The sequence below is a fragment of the Rhinichthys klamathensis genome, unplaced genomic scaffold (genome assembly GCF_029890125.1).
Source record: "Rhinichthys klamathensis goyatoka isolate OS25496 unplaced genomic scaffold, OSU_Roscu_1.1 h1tg000176l_1, whole genome shotgun sequence".
NCBI classification, from domain to species: domain Eukaryota; kingdom Metazoa; phylum Chordata; class Actinopteri; order Cypriniformes; family Leuciscidae; genus Rhinichthys; species Rhinichthys klamathensis.
In genome coordinates, this window is record NW_026606705.1 from 6,616,242 (window position 1) to 6,630,388 (window position 14,147).

At 44.2% G+C, this 14,147-nt stretch overlaps 24 non-coding genes across 24 annotated transcripts; 11 read left to right on the plus strand and 13 right to left on the minus strand.

The window, feature by feature from the left end:
- Positions 1-133: 133 nt before the first annotated feature.
- On the minus strand, positions 134-216 carry trnal-cag (transfer RNA leucine (anticodon CAG)). The gene has a single exon. It is a non-coding gene; the product is annotated as a tRNA-Leu (tRNA).
- A 95-nt stretch (positions 217-311) lies between these two features.
- Positions 312-385, plus strand: trnam-cau (transfer RNA methionine (anticodon CAU)). The gene has a single exon. It is a non-coding gene; the product is annotated as a tRNA-Met (tRNA).
- A 976-nt stretch (positions 386-1,361) lies between these two features.
- trnam-cau (transfer RNA methionine (anticodon CAU)) lies at positions 1,362-1,435 on the plus strand. Its single transcript has one exon. It is a non-coding gene; the product is annotated as a tRNA-Met (tRNA).
- A 789-nt stretch (positions 1,436-2,224) lies between these two features.
- trnal-cag (transfer RNA leucine (anticodon CAG)) lies at positions 2,225-2,307 on the minus strand. The gene has a single exon. It is a non-coding gene; the product is annotated as a tRNA-Leu (tRNA).
- Positions 2,308-2,402: 95 nt separating this feature from the next.
- Positions 2,403-2,476, plus strand: trnam-cau (transfer RNA methionine (anticodon CAU)). Its single transcript has one exon. It is a non-coding gene; the product is annotated as a tRNA-Met (tRNA).
- A 790-nt stretch (positions 2,477-3,266) lies between these two features.
- trnal-cag (transfer RNA leucine (anticodon CAG)) lies at positions 3,267-3,349 on the minus strand. Its single transcript has one exon. It is a non-coding gene; the product is annotated as a tRNA-Leu (tRNA).
- A 95-nt stretch (positions 3,350-3,444) lies between these two features.
- trnam-cau (transfer RNA methionine (anticodon CAU)) lies at positions 3,445-3,518 on the plus strand. The gene has a single exon. It is a non-coding gene; the product is annotated as a tRNA-Met (tRNA).
- A 789-nt stretch (positions 3,519-4,307) lies between these two features.
- Positions 4,308-4,390, minus strand: trnal-cag (transfer RNA leucine (anticodon CAG)). Its single transcript has one exon. It is a non-coding gene; the product is annotated as a tRNA-Leu (tRNA).
- A 959-nt stretch (positions 4,391-5,349) lies between these two features.
- Positions 5,350-5,432, minus strand: trnal-cag (transfer RNA leucine (anticodon CAG)). The gene has a single exon. It is a non-coding gene; the product is annotated as a tRNA-Leu (tRNA).
- A 95-nt stretch (positions 5,433-5,527) lies between these two features.
- Positions 5,528-5,601, plus strand: trnam-cau (transfer RNA methionine (anticodon CAU)). Its single transcript has one exon. It is a non-coding gene; the product is annotated as a tRNA-Met (tRNA).
- Positions 5,602-6,390: 789 nt separating this feature from the next.
- Positions 6,391-6,473, minus strand: trnal-cag (transfer RNA leucine (anticodon CAG)). Its single transcript has one exon. It is a non-coding gene; the product is annotated as a tRNA-Leu (tRNA).
- A 95-nt stretch (positions 6,474-6,568) lies between these two features.
- On the plus strand, positions 6,569-6,642 carry trnam-cau (transfer RNA methionine (anticodon CAU)). The gene has a single exon. It is a non-coding gene; the product is annotated as a tRNA-Met (tRNA).
- Positions 6,643-7,431: 789 nt separating this feature from the next.
- Positions 7,432-7,514, minus strand: trnal-cag (transfer RNA leucine (anticodon CAG)). Its single transcript has one exon. It is a non-coding gene; the product is annotated as a tRNA-Leu (tRNA).
- A 958-nt stretch (positions 7,515-8,472) lies between these two features.
- On the minus strand, positions 8,473-8,555 carry trnal-cag (transfer RNA leucine (anticodon CAG)). The gene has a single exon. It is a non-coding gene; the product is annotated as a tRNA-Leu (tRNA).
- Positions 8,556-9,512: 957 nt separating this feature from the next.
- Positions 9,513-9,595, minus strand: trnal-cag (transfer RNA leucine (anticodon CAG)). The gene has a single exon. It is a non-coding gene; the product is annotated as a tRNA-Leu (tRNA).
- Positions 9,596-9,690: 95 nt separating this feature from the next.
- Positions 9,691-9,764, plus strand: trnam-cau (transfer RNA methionine (anticodon CAU)). Its single transcript has one exon. It is a non-coding gene; the product is annotated as a tRNA-Met (tRNA).
- A 790-nt stretch (positions 9,765-10,554) lies between these two features.
- On the minus strand, positions 10,555-10,637 carry trnal-cag (transfer RNA leucine (anticodon CAG)). The gene has a single exon. It is a non-coding gene; the product is annotated as a tRNA-Leu (tRNA).
- A 95-nt stretch (positions 10,638-10,732) lies between these two features.
- trnam-cau (transfer RNA methionine (anticodon CAU)) lies at positions 10,733-10,806 on the plus strand. The gene has a single exon. It is a non-coding gene; the product is annotated as a tRNA-Met (tRNA).
- Positions 10,807-11,594: 788 nt separating this feature from the next.
- Positions 11,595-11,677, minus strand: trnal-cag (transfer RNA leucine (anticodon CAG)). Its single transcript has one exon. It is a non-coding gene; the product is annotated as a tRNA-Leu (tRNA).
- Positions 11,678-11,772: 95 nt separating this feature from the next.
- On the plus strand, positions 11,773-11,846 carry trnam-cau (transfer RNA methionine (anticodon CAU)). Its single transcript has one exon. It is a non-coding gene; the product is annotated as a tRNA-Met (tRNA).
- A 790-nt stretch (positions 11,847-12,636) lies between these two features.
- trnal-cag (transfer RNA leucine (anticodon CAG)) lies at positions 12,637-12,719 on the minus strand. The gene has a single exon. It is a non-coding gene; the product is annotated as a tRNA-Leu (tRNA).
- A 95-nt stretch (positions 12,720-12,814) lies between these two features.
- trnam-cau (transfer RNA methionine (anticodon CAU)) lies at positions 12,815-12,888 on the plus strand. The gene has a single exon. It is a non-coding gene; the product is annotated as a tRNA-Met (tRNA).
- A 788-nt stretch (positions 12,889-13,676) lies between these two features.
- On the minus strand, positions 13,677-13,759 carry trnal-cag (transfer RNA leucine (anticodon CAG)). Its single transcript has one exon. It is a non-coding gene; the product is annotated as a tRNA-Leu (tRNA).
- A 95-nt stretch (positions 13,760-13,854) lies between these two features.
- Positions 13,855-13,928, plus strand: trnam-cau (transfer RNA methionine (anticodon CAU)). Its single transcript has one exon. It is a non-coding gene; the product is annotated as a tRNA-Met (tRNA).
- Positions 13,929-14,147: the final 219 nt, after the last annotated feature.

The window sequence follows — 14,147 nt, forward strand, 5'->3', positions numbered from 1 at the left end:
CAGTGTTACTGTAATGTTTGGTTAACTCTAGCATGAACTGAAATGCAGTGCTTTGTCAACATGAATGCATTTCTGGGTAAACTTGCCAGAGGGTTAAAGACTCTAGCTTGAGCCCGCAGCCAAAGGTTAGGTTTGTCAGAAGTGGGATTCGAACCCACGCCTCCAGGGGAGACTGCGACCTGAACGCAGCGCCTTAGACCGCTCGGCCATCCTGACGTGATGGCTGAGGGTGAGCAGTACTTTTGCAGCTGCACCGAATGGCAGATGATCTGGAAGCTAGTGCTGCACCGCTCACCCTAGCCACAGCACATGCCTCGTTGGCGCAGTTAGGCAGCGCGTCAGTCTCATAATCTGAAGGTCGTGAGTTCGAGCCTCACACGGGGCAGAGTGGTGCTTTGTGATACACGGGAGAGTGTAAATGAAAGAGCTGCTTTCTGCATTCCCTTTTGTGCGTTTGTCCAGTCCTTCATATGCAATGTAATTGAGGTCCAGTGTTTTTGTAGGACTAATGTTGAACAAATGCAGTAATAGTATTACTCTCATATTCATGTAATATGCGTCAGTGTTGTTACAATGTTTTGTTGAGGCTAATATAATTCTTTCGTTCCAATGACATGTCTTGTCAATGCTAATGTAATGTTTTGCATGACATTCCTTGAATCTTATGCCATGACACTCCACCCCATGCCCCCAAAACCCATGACATTCAATTCCAAGAAATTTCCAAGAATCCTTGCCATGAAACTCTACTGCATCCCCAAAACTTCAGACCATGACATCACAGTCAGACTCCAAGAATCACATCGCATACTCCCCCTAAAAAGAAAAAAAAAGAAGACATGAACAGCCTTTCATAAACAAGTTCTTCTTCCGGTAAACATCAGAACGTGGTATTCTTTGAAATTCTGTTGGATCCCATTCTATAAACATGTCCAATTTCATGAAATGTCACGACTTGAAATTCCAAGAAACTGCACGAAAATGCCACCGAATCCCATACATTGCACTAAAGTGTTACTTTAAAGTCCATGTAATGCAGGTCAGTGTTACTGTAATGTTTGGTTAACTCTAGCATGAACTGAAATGCAGTGCTTTGTCAACATGAATGCATTTCTGGGTAAACTTGCCAGAGGGTTAAAGACTCTAGCTTGAGCCCGCAGCCAAAGGTTAGGTTTGTCAGAAGTGGGATTCGAACCCACGCCTCCAGGGGAGACTGCGACCTCTGCGACCTGAACGCAGCGCCTTAGACCGCTCGGCCATCCTGACGTGATGGCTGAGGGTGAGCAGTACTTTTGCAGCTGCACCGAATGGCAGATGATCTGGAAGCTAGTGCTGCACCGCTCACCCTAGCCACAGCACATGCCTCGTTGGCGCAGTTAGGCAGCGCGTCAGTCTCATAATCTGAAGGTCGTGAGTTCGAGCCTCACACGGGGCAGAGTGGTGCTTTTTGATACACGGGAGAGTGTAAAAGAAAGAGCTGCTTTCTGCATTCCCTTTTGTGCGTTTGTCCAGTCCTTCATATGCAATGTAATTGAGGTCCAGTGTTTTTGTAGGACTAATGTTGAACAAATGCAGTAATAGTATTACTCTCATATTCATGTAATATGCGTCAGTGTTGTTACAATGTTTTGTTGAGGCTAATATAATTCTTTCGTTCCAATGACATGTCTTGTCAATGCTAATGTAATGTTTTGCATGACATTCCTTGAATCTTATGCCATGACACTCCACCCCATGCCCCCAAAACCCATGACATTCAATTCCAAGAAATTTCCAAGAATCCTTGCCATGAAACTCTACTGCATCCCCAAAACTTCAGACCATGACATCACAGTCAGACTCCAAGAATCACATCGCATACTCCCCCTAAAAAGAAAAAAAAAGAAGACATGAACAGCCTTTCATAAACAAGTTCTTCTTCCGGTAAACATCAGAACGTGGTATTCTTTGAAATTCTGTTGGATCCCATTCTATAAACATGTCCAATTTCATGAAATGTCACGACTTGAAATTCCAAGAAACTGCACGAAAATGCCACCGAATCCCATACATTGCACTAAAGTGTTACTTTAAAGTCCATGTAATGCAGGTCAGTGTTACTGTAATGTTTGGTTAACTCTAGCATGAACTGAAATGCAGTGCTTTGTCAACATGAATGCATTTCTGGGTAAACTTGCCAGAGGGTTAAAGACTCTAGCTTGAGCCCGCAGCCAAAGGTTAGGTTTGTCAGAAGTGGGATTCGAACCCACGCCTCCAGGGGAGACTGCGACCTGAACGCAGCGCCTTAGACCGCTCGGCCATCCTGACGTGATGGCTGAGGGTGAGCAGTACTTTTGCAGCTGCACCGAATGGCAGATGATCTGGAAGCTAGTGCTGCACCGCTCACCCTAGCCACAGCACATGCCTCGTTGGCGCAGTTAGGCAGCGCGTCAGTCTCATAATCTGAAGGTCGTGAGTTCGAGCCTCACACGGGGCAGAGTGGTGCTTTTTGATACACGGGAGAGTGTAAATGAAAGATCTGCTTTCTGCATTCCCTTTTGTGCGTTTGTCCAGTCCTACATATGCAATGTAATTGAGGTCCAGTGTTTTTGTAGGACTAATGTTGAACAAATGCAGTAATAGTATTACTCTCATATTCATGTAATATGCGTCAGTGTTGTTACAATGTTTTGGTGAGGCTAATATAATTCTTTCGTTCCAATGACATGTCTTGTCAATGCTAATGTAATGTTTTGCATGACATTCCTTGAATCTTATGCCATGACACTCCACCCCATGCCCCCAAAACCCATGACATTCAATTCCAAGAAATTTCCAAGAATCCTTGCCATGAAACTCTACTGCATCCCCAAAACTTCAGACCATGACATCACAGTCAGACTCCAAGAATCACATCGCATACTCCCCCTAAAAAGAAAAAAAAAGAAGACATGAACAGCCTTTCATAAACAAGTTCTTCTTCCGGTAAACATCAGAACGTGGTATTCTTTGAAATTCTGTTGGATCCCATTCTATAAACATGTCCAATTTCATGAAATGTCACGACTTGAAATTCCAAGAAAACTGCACGAAAATGCCACCGAATCCCATTCATCGCACTAAAGTGTTACTTTAAAGTCCATGTAATGCAGGTCAGTGTTACTGTAATGTTTGGTTAACTCTAGCATGAACTGAAATGCAGTGCTTTGTCAACATGAATGCATTTCTGGGTAAACTTGCCAGAGGGTTAAAGACTCTAGCTTGAGCCCGCAGCCAAAGGTTAGGTTTGTCAGAAGTGGGATTCGAACCCACGCCTCCAGGGGAGACTGCGACCTGAACGCAGCGCCTTAGACCGCTCGGCCATCCTGACGTGATGGCTGAGGGTGAGCAGTACTTTTGGAGCTGCACCGAATGGCAGATGATCTGGAAGCTAGTGCTGCACCGCTCACCCTAGCCACAGCACATGCCTCGTTGGCGCAGTTAGGCAGCGCGTCAGTCTCATAATCTGAAGGTCGTGAGTTCGAGCCTCACACGGGGCAGAGTGGTGCTTTTTGATACACGGGAGAGTGTAAATGAAAGAGCTGCTTTCTGCATTCCCTTTTGTGCGTTTGTCCAGTCCTTCATATGCAATGTAATTGAGGTCCAGTGTTTTTGTAGGACTAATGTTGAACAAATGCAGTAATAGTATTACTCTCATATTCATGTAATATGCGTCAGTGTTGTTACAATGTTTTGTTGAGGCTAATATAATTCTTTCGTTCCAATGACATGTCTTGTCAATGCTAATGTAATGTTTTGCATGACATTCCTTGAATCTTATGCCATGACACTCCACCCCATGCCCCCAAAACCCATGACATTCAATTCCAAGAAATTTCCAAGAATCCTTGCCATGAAACTCTACTGCATCCCCAAAACTTCAGACCATGACATCACAGTCAGACTCCAAGAATCACATCGCATACTCCCCCTAAAAAGAAAAAAAAAGAAGACATGAACAGCCTTTCATAAACAAGTTCTTCTTCCGGTAAACATCAGAACGTGGTATTCTTTGAAATTCTGTTGGATCCCATTCTATAAACATGTCCAATTTCATGAAATGTCACGACTTGAAATTCCAAGAAACTGCACGAAAATGCCACCGAATCCCATACATTGCACTAAAGTGTTACTTTAAAGTCCATGTAATGCAGGTCAGTGTTACTGTAATGTTTGGTTAACTCTAGCATGAACTGAAATGCAGTGCTTTGTCAACATGAATGCATTTCTGGGTAAATTTGCCAGAGGGTTAAAGACTCTAGCTTGAGCCCACAGCCAAAGGTTAGGTTTGTCAGAAGTGGGATTCGAACCCACGCCTCCAGGGGAGACTGCGACCTGAACGCAGCGCCTTAGACCGCTCGGCCATCCTGACGTGATGGCTGAGGGTGAGCAGTACTTTTGGAGCTGCACCGAATGGCAGATGATCTGGAAGCTAGTGCTGCACCGCTCACCCTAGCCACAGCACATGCCTCGTTGGTGCAGTTAGGCAGCGCGTCAGTCTCATAATCTGAAGGTCGTGAGTTCGAGCCTCACATGGGGCAGAGTGGTGCTTTTTGATACACGGGAGAGTGTAAATGAAAGATCTGCTTTCTGCATTCCCTTTTGTGCGTTTGTCCAGTCCTACATATGCAATGTAATTGAGGTCCAGTGTTTTTGTAGGACTAATGTTGAACAAATGCAGTAATAGTATTACTCTCATATTCATGTAATATGCGTCAGTGTTGTTACAATGTTTTGGTGAGGCTAATATAATTCTTTCGTTCCAATGACATGTCATGTCAATGCTAATGCAATGTTTTGCATGACATTCCTTGAATCTTATGCCATGACACTCCACCCCATGCCCCCAAAACCCATGACATTCAATTCCAAGAAATTTCCAAGAATCCTTGCCATGAAACTCTACTGCATCCCCAAAACTTCAGACCATGACATCACAGTCAGACTCCAAGAATCACATGGCATACTCCCCCTAAAAAGAAAAAAAAAGAAGACATGAACAGCCTTTCATAAACAAGTTCTTCTTCCGGTAAACATCAGAACGTGGTATTCTTTGAAATTCTGTTGGATCCCATTCTATAAACATGTCCAATTTCATGAAATGTCACGACTTGAAATTCCAAGAAAACTGCACGAAAATGCCACCGAATCCCATACATCGCACTAAAGTGTTACTTTAAAGTCCATGTAATGCAGGTCAGTGTTACTGTAATGTTTGGTTAACTCTAGCATGAACTGAAATGCAGTGCTTTGTCAACATGAATGCATTTCTGGGTAAACTTGCCAGAGGGTTAAAGACTCTAGCTTGAGCCCGCAGCCAAAGGTTAGGTTTGTCAGAAGTGGGATTCGAACCCACGCCTCCAGGGGAGACTGCGACCTGAACGCAGCGCCTTAGACCGCTCGGCCATCCTGACGTGATGGCTGAGGGTGAGCAGTACTTTTGCAGCTGCACCGAATGGCAGATGATCTGGAAGCTAGTGCTGCACCGCTCACCCTAGCCACAGCACATGCCTCGTTGGCGCAGTTAGGCAGCGCGTCAGTCTCATAATCTGAAGGTCGTGAGTTCGAGCCTCACACGGGGCAGAGTGGTGCTTTTTGATACACGGGAGAGTGTAAATGAAAGAGCTGCTTTCTGCATTCCCTTTTGTGCGTTTGTCCAGTCCTTCATATGCAATGTAATTGAGGTCCAGTGTTTTTGTAGGACTAATGTTGAACAAATGCAGTAATAGTATTACTCTCATATTCATGTAATATGCGTCAGTGTTGTTACAATGTTTTGTTGAGGCTAATATAATTCTTTCGTTCCAATGACATGTCTTGTCAATGCTAATGTAATGTTTTGCATGACATTCCTTGAATCTTATGCCATGACACTCCACCCCATGCCCCCAAAACCCATGACATTCAATTCCAAGAAATTTCCAAGAATCCTTGCCATGAAACTCTACTGCATCCCCAAAACTTCAGACCATGACATCACAGTCAGACTCCAAGAATCACATCGCATACTCCCCCTAAAAAGAAAAAAAAAGAAGACATGAACAGCCTTTCATAAACAAGTTCTTCTTCCGGTAAACATCAGAACGTGGTATTCTTTGAAATTCTGTTGGATCCCATTCTATAAACATGTCCAATTTCATGAAATGTCACGACTTGAAATTCCAAGAAACTGCACGAAAATGCCACCGAATCCCATACATTGCACTAAAGTGTTACTTTAAAGTCCATGTAATGCAGGTCAGTGTTACTGTAATGTTTGGTTAACTCTAGCATGAACTGAAATGCAGTGCTTTGTCAACATGAATGCATTTCTGGGTAAACTTGCCAGAGGGTTAAAGACTCTAGCTTGAGCCCGCAGCCAAAGGTTAGGTTTGTCAGAAGTGGGATTCGAACCCACGCCTCCAGGGGAGACTGCGACCTGAACGCAGCGCCTTAGACCGCTCGGCCATCCTGACGTGATGGCTGAGGGTGAGCAGTACTTTTGGAGCTGCACCGAATGGCAGATGATCTGGAAGCTAGTGCTGCACCGCTCACCCTAGCCACAGCACATGCCTCGTTGGCGCAGTTAGGCAGCGCGTCAGTCTCATAATCTGAAGGTCGTGAGTTCGAGCCTCACATGGGGCAGAGTGGTGCTTTTTGATACACGGGAGAGTGTAAATGAAAGATCTGCTTTCTGCATTCCCTTTTGTGCGTTTGTCCAGTCCTACATATGCAATGTAATTGAGGTCCAGTGTTTTTGTAGGACTAATGTTGAACAAATGCAGTAATAGTATTACTCTCATATTCATGTAATATGCGTCAGTGTTGTTACAATGTTTTGGTGAGGCTAATATAATTCTTTCGTTCCAATGACATGTCTTGTCAATGCTAATGCAATGTTTTGCATGACATTCCTTGAATCTTATGCCATGACACTCCACCCCATGCCCCCAAAACCCATGACATTCAATTCCAAGAAATTTCCAAGAATCCTTGCCATGAAACTCTACTGCATCCCCAAAACTTCAGACCATGACATCACAGTCAGACTCCAAGAATCACATCGCATACTCCCCCTAAAAAGAAAAAAAAAGAAGACATGAACAGCCTTTCATAAACAAGTTCTTCTTCCGGTAAACATCAGAACGTGGTATTCTTTGAAATTCTGTTGGATCCCATTCTATAAACATGTCCAATTTCATGAAATGTCACGACTTGAAATTCCAAGAAACTGCACGAAAATGCCACCGAATCCCATACATTGCACTAAAGTGTTACTTTAAAGTCCATGTAATGCAGGTCAGTGTTACTGTAATGTTTGGTTAACTCTAGCATGAACTGAAATGCAGTGCTTTGTCAACATGAATGCATTTCTGGGTAAACTTGCCAGAGGGTTAAAGACTCTAGCTTGAGCCCGCAGCCAAAGGTTAGGTTTGTCAGAAGTGGGATTCGAACCCACGCCTCCAGGGGAGACTGCGACCTGAACGCAGCGCCTTAGACCGCTCGGCCATCCTGACGTGATGGCTGAGGGTGAGCAGTACTTTTGGAGCTGCACCGAATGGCAGATGATCTGGAAGCTAGTGCTGCACCGCTCACCCTAGCCACAGCACATGCATCGTTGGCGCAGTTAGGCAGCGCGTCAGTCTCATAATCTGAAGGTCGTGAGTTTGAGCCTCACACGGGGCAGAGTGGTGCTTTTTGATACACGGGAGAGTGTAAAAGAAAGAGCTGCTTTCTGCATTCCCTTTTGTGCGTTTGTCCAGTCCTTCATATGCAATGTAATTGAGGTCCAGTGTTTTTGTAGGACTAATGTTGAACAAATGCAGTAATAGTATTACTCTCATATTCATGTAATATGCGTCAGTGTTGTTACAATGTTTTGTTGAGGCTAATATAATTCTTTCGTTCCAATGACATGTCTTGTCAATGCTAATGCAATGTTTTGCATGACATTCCTTGAATCTTATGCCATGACACTCCACCCCATGCCCCCAAAACCCATGACATTCAATTCCAAGAAATTTCCAAGAATCCTTGCCATGAAACTCTACTGCATCCCCAAAACTTCAGACCATGACATCACAGTCAGACTCCAAGAATCACATGGCATACTCCCCCTAAAAAGAAAAAAAAAGAAGACATGAACAGCCTTTCATAAACAAGTTCTTCTTCCGGTAAACATCAGAACGTGGTATTCTTTGAAATTCTGTTGGATCCCATTCTATAAACATGTCCAATTTCATGAAATGTCACGACTTGAAATTCCAAGAAACTGCACGAAAATGCCACCGAATCCCATACATTGCACTAAAGTGTTACTTTAAAGTCCATGTAATGCAGGTCAGTGTTACTGTAATGTTTGGTTAACTCTAGCATGAACTGAAATGCAGTGCTTTGTCAACATGAATGCATTTCTGGGTAAACTTGCCAGAGGGTTAAAGACTCTAGCTTGAGCCCGCAGCCAAAGGTTAGGTTTGTCAGAAGTGGGATTCGAACCCACGCCTCCAGGGGAGACTGCGACCTGAACGCAGCGCCTTAGACCGCTCGGCCATCCTGACGTGATGGCTGAGGGTGAGCAGTACTTTTGGAGCTGCACCGAATGGCAGATGATCTGGAAGCTAGTGCTGCACCGCTCACCCTAGCCACAGCACATGCCTCGTTGGCGCAGTTAGGCAGCGCGTCAGTCTCATAATCTGAAGGTCGTGGGTTCGAGCCTCACATGGGGCAGAGTGGTGCTTTTTGATACACGGGAGAGTGTAAATGAAAGATCTGCTTTCTGCATTCCCTTTTGTGCGTTTGTCCAGTCCTACATATGCAATGTAATTGAGGTCCAGTGTTTTTGTAGGACTAATGTTGAACAAATGCAGTAATAGTATTACTCTCATATTCATGTAATATGCGTCAGTGTTGTTACAATGTTTTGTTGAGGCTAATATAATTCTTTCGTTCCAATGACATGTCTTGTCGATGCTAATGTAATGTTTTGCATGACATTCCTTGAATCTTATGCCATGACACTCCACCCCATGCCCCCAAAACCCATGACATTCAATTCCAAGAAATTTCCAAGAATCCTTGCCATGAAACTCTACTGCATCCCCAAAACTTCAGACCATGACATCACAGTCAGACTCCAAGAATCACATCGCATACTCCCCCTAAAAAGAAAAAAAAAGAAGACATGAACAGCCTTTCATAAACAAGTTCTTCTTCCGGTAAACATCAGAACGTGGTATTCTTTGAAATTCTGTTGGATCCCATTCTATAACATGTCCAATTTCATGAAATGTCACGACTTGAAATTCCAAGAAACTGCACGAAAATGCCACCGAATCCCATACATTGCACTAAAGTGTTACTTTAAAGTCCATGTAATGCAGGTCAGTGTTACTGTAATGTTTGGTTAACTCTAGCATGAACTGAAATGCAGTGCTTTGTCAACATGAATGCATTTCTGGGTAAACTTGCCAGAGGGTTAAAGACTCTAGCTTGAGCCCGCAGCCAAAGGTTAGGTTTGTCAGAAGTGGGATTCGAACCCACGCCTCCAGGGGAGACTGCGACCTGAACGCAGCGCCTTAGACCGCTCGGCCATCCTGACGTGATGGCTGAGGGTGAGCAGTACTTTTGGAGCTGCACCGAATGGCAGATGATCTGGAAGCTAGTGCTGCACCGCTCACCCTAGCCACAGCACATGCCTCGTTGGCGCAGTTAGGCAGCGCGTCAGTCTCATAATCTGAAGGTCGTGAGTTCGAGCCTCACATGGGGCAGAGTGGTGCTTTTTGATACACGGGAGAGTGTAAATGAAAGATCTGCTTTCTGCATTCCCTTTTGTGCGTTTGTCCAGTCCTACATATGCAATGTAATTGAGGTCCAGTGTTTTTGTAGGACTAATGTTGAACAAATGCAGTAATAGTATTACTCTCATATTCATGTAATATGCGTCAGTGTTGTTACAATGTTTTGGTGAGGCTAATATAATTCTTTCGTTCCAATGACATGTCTTGTCAATGCTAATGCAATGTTTTGCATGACATTCCTTGAATCTTATGCCATGACACTCCACCCCATGCCCCCAAAACCCATGACATTCAATTCCAAGAAATTTCCAAGAATCCTTGCCATGAAACTCTACTGCATCCCCAAAACTTCAGACCATGACATCACAGTCAGACTCCAAGAATCACATCGCATACTCCCCCTAAAAAGAAAAAAAAAGAAGACATGAACAGCCTTTCATAAACAAGTTCTTCTTCCGGTAAACATCAGAACGTGGTATTCTTTGAAATTCTGTTGGATCCCATTCTATAAACATGTCCAATTTCATGAAATGTCACGACTTGAAATTCCAAGAAAACTGCACGAAAATGCCACCGAATCCCATACATCGCACTAAAGTGTTACTTTAAAGTCCATGTAATGCAGGTCAGTGTTACTGTAATGTTTGGTTAACTCTAGCATGAACTGAAATGCAGTGCTTTGTCAACATGAATGCATTTCTGGGTAAACTTGCCAGAGGGTTAAAGACTCTAGCTTGAGCCCGCAGCCAAAGGTTAGGTTTGTCAGAAGTGGGATTCGAACCCACGCCTCCAGGGGAGACTGCGACCTGAACGCAGCGCCTTAGACCGCTCGGCCATCCTGACGTGATGGCTGAGGGTGAGCAGTACTTTTGCAGCTGCACCGAATGGCAGATGATCTGGAAGCTAGTGCTGCACCGCTCACCCTAGCCACAGCACATGCCTCGTTGGCGCAGTTAGGCAGCGCGTCAGTCTCATAATCTGAAGGTCGTGAGTTCGAGCCTCACACGGGGCAGAGTGGTGCTTTTTGATACACGGGAGAGTGTAAATGAAAGAGCTGCTTTCTGCATTCCCTTTTGTGCGTTTGTCCAGTCCTTCATATGCAATGTAATTGAGGTCCAGTGTTTTTGTAGGACTAATGTTGAACAAATGCAGTAATAGTATTACTCTCATATTCATGTAATATGCGTCAGTGTTGTTACAATGTTTTGTTGAGGCTAATATAATTCTTTCGTTCCAATGACATGTCTTGTCAATGCTAATGTAATGTTTTGCATGACATTCCTTGAATCTTATGCCATGACACTCCACCCCATGCCCCCAAAACCCATGACATTCAATTCCAAGAAATTTCCAAGAATCCTTGCCATGAAACTCTACTGCATCCCCAAAACTTCAGACCATGACATCACAGTCAGACTCCAAGAATCACATCGCATACTCCCCCTAAAAAGAAAAAAAAAGAAGACATGAACAGCCTTTCATAAACAAGTTCTTCTTCCGGTAAACATCAGAACGTGGTATTCTTTGAAATTCTGTTGGATCCCATTCTATAACATGTCCAATTTCATGAAATGTCACGACTTGAAATTCCAAGAAACTGCACGAAAATGCCACCGAATCCCATACATTGCACTAAAGTGTTACTTTAAAGTCCATGTAATGCAGGTCAGTGTTACTGTAATGTTTGGTTAACTCTAGCATGAACTGAAATGCAGTGCTTTGTCAACATGAATGCATTTCTGGGTAAACTTGCCAGAGGGTTAAAGACTCTAGCTTGAGCCCGCAGCCAAAGGTTAGGTTTGTCAGAAGTGGGATTCGAACCCACGCCTCCAGGGGAGACTGCGACCTGAACGCAGCGCCTTAGACCGCTCGGCCATCCTGACGTGATGGCTGAGGGTGAGCAGTACTTTTGGAGCTGCACCGAATGGCAGATGATCTGGAAGCTAGTGCTGCACCGCTCACCCTAGCCACAGCACATGCCTCGTTGGCGCAGTTAGGCAGCGCGTCAGTCTCATAATCTGAAGGTCGTGAGTTCGAGCCTCACATGGGGCAGAGTGGTGCTTTTTGATACACGGGAGAGTGTAAATGAAAGATCTGCTTTCTGCATTCCCTTTTGTGCGTTTGTCCAGTCCTACATATGCAATGTAATTGAGGTCCAGTGTTTTTGTAGGACTAATGTTGAACAAATGCAGTAATAGTATTACTCTCATATTCATGTAATATGCGTCAGTGTTGTTACAATGTTTTGGTGAGGCTAATATAATTCTTTCGTTCCAATGACATGTCTTGTCAATGCTAATGCAATGTTTTGCATGACATTCCTTGAATCTTATGCCATGACACTCCACCCCATGCCCCCAAAACCCATGACATTCAATTCCAAGAAATTTCCAAGAATCCTTGCCATGAAACTCTACTGCATCCCCAAAACTTCAGACCATGACATCACAGTCAGACTCCAAGAATCACATCGCATACTCCCCCTAAAAAGAAAAAAAAAGAAGACATGAACAGCCTTTCATAAACAAGTTCTTCTTCCGGTAAACATCAGAACGTGGTATTCTTTGAAATTCTGTTGGATCCCATTCTATAAACATGTCCAATTTCATGAAATGTCACGACTTGAAATTCCAAGAAAACTGCACGAAAATGCCACCGAATCCCATACATCGCACTAAAGTGTTACTTTAAAGTCCATGTAATGCAGGTCAGTGTTACTGTAATGTTTGGTTAACTCTAGCATGAACTGAAATGCAGTGCTTTGTCAACATGAATGCATTTCTGGGTAAACTTGCCAGAGGGTTAAAGACTCTAGCTTGAGCCCGCAGCCAAAGGTTAGGTTTGTCAGAAGTGGGATTCGAACCCACGCCTCCAGGGGAGACTGCGACCTGAACGCAGCGCCTTAGACCGCTCGGCCATCCTGACGTGATGGCTGAGGGTGAGCAGTACTTTTGGAGCTGCACCGAATGGCAGATGATCTGGAAGCTAGTGCTGCACCGCTCACCCTAGCCACAGCACATGCCTCGTTGGCGCAGTTAGGCAGCGCGTCAGTCTCATAATCTGAAGGTCGTGAGTTCGAGCCTCACACGGGGCAGAGTGGTGCTTTTTGATACACGGGAGAGTGTAAAAGAAAGAGCTGCTTTCTGCATTCCCTTTTGTGCGTTTGTCCAGTCCTTCATATGCAATGTAATTGAGGTCCAGTGTTTTTGTAGGACTAATGTTGAACAAATGCAGTAATAGTATTACTCTCATATTCATGTAATATGCGTCAGTGTTGTTACAATGTTTTGTTGAGGCTAATATAATTCTTTCGTTCCAATGACATGTCTTGTCGATGCTAATGTAATGTTTTGCATGACATTCCTTGAATCTTATGCCATGACACTCCACCCCATGCCCCCAAAACCCATGACATTCAATTCCAAGAAATTTCCAAGAATCCTTGCCATGAAACTCTACTGCATCCCCAAAACTTCAGACCATGACATCACAGTCAGACTCCAAGAATCACATCGCATACTCCCCCTAAAAAGAAAAAAAAAGAAGACATGAACAGCCTTTCATAAACAAGTTCTTCTTCCGGTAAACATCAGAACGTGGTATTCTTTGAAATTCTGTTGGATCCCATTCTATAACATGTCCAATTTCATGAAATGTCACGACTTGAAATTCCAAGAAACTGCACGAAAATGCCACCGAATCCCATACATTGCACTAAAGTGTTACTTTAAAGTCCATGTAATGCAGGTCAGTGTTACTGTAATGTTTGGTTAACTCTAGCATGAACTGAAATGCAGTGCTTTGTCAACATGAATGCATTTCTGGGTAAACTTGCCAGAGGGTTAAAGACTCTAGCTTGAGCCCGCAGCCAAAGGTTAGGTTTGTCAGAAGTGGGATTCGAACCCACGCCTCCAGGGGAGACTGCGACCTGAACGCAGCGCCTTAGACCGCTCGGCCATCCTGACGTGATGGCTGAGGGTGAGCAGTACTTTTGGAGCTGCACCGAATGGCAGATGATCTGGAAGCTAGTGCTGCACCGCTCACCCTAGCCACAGCACATGCCTCGTTGGCGCAGTTAGGCAGCGCGTCAGTCTCATAATCTGAAGGTCGTGAGTTCGAGCCTCACATGGGGCAGAGTGGTGCTTTTTGATACACGGGAGAGTGTAAATGAAAGATCTGCTTTCTGCATTCCCTTTTGTGCGTTTGTCCAGTCCTACATATGCAATGTAATTGAGGTCCAGTGTTTTTGTAGGACTAATGTTGAACAAATGCAGTAATAGTATTACTCTCATATTCATGTAATATGCGTCAGTGTTGTTACAATGTTTTGGTGAGGCTAATATAATTCTTTCG